The sequence below is a fragment of the Myotis davidii genome, unplaced genomic scaffold (assembly GCF_000327345.1).
Source record: "Myotis davidii unplaced genomic scaffold, ASM32734v1 scaffold900, whole genome shotgun sequence".
Lineage (NCBI taxonomy): Eukaryota > Metazoa > Chordata > Mammalia > Chiroptera > Vespertilionidae > Myotis > Myotis davidii.
The window spans coordinates 288,519-288,912 of NW_006295185.1; positions in this window are offsets into that span (position 1 = coordinate 288,519).

The window sequence follows — 394 nt, forward strand, 5'->3', positions numbered from 1 at the left end:
CCTGGCACATAGCTGCTTAGAGTTGCAGCTCAGAGGCCTGCAGCGGCAGGCAGGGAACGTTGGAGTCCTCTGTCACTGAAGCAAGCAAGCCTCATGTTAGTTTCAAGCTGCCTGGCTGCCGGCCGTCATGTTGGCTGGCAGTTAATTTGCATATTGCCCTGATTAGCCAATGGGAAGGGTAGCGGTTGTACGCCCATTACCATGTTTCTCTTTTATTAGATAGGACTAGAGGCCCAATGCACAAAATTCATGCAAGGGGCTCGGCCCATCACAGCCCCAGCTGCCTCACAGCCCCACCCACTGGTTATTCAGAAGGTTGTTCCACAGTCTGGTCTAATTAGCATATTAGTTCTTTATTATATAGGACTAGAGGCCCGGTGCACGAAATTCTGGC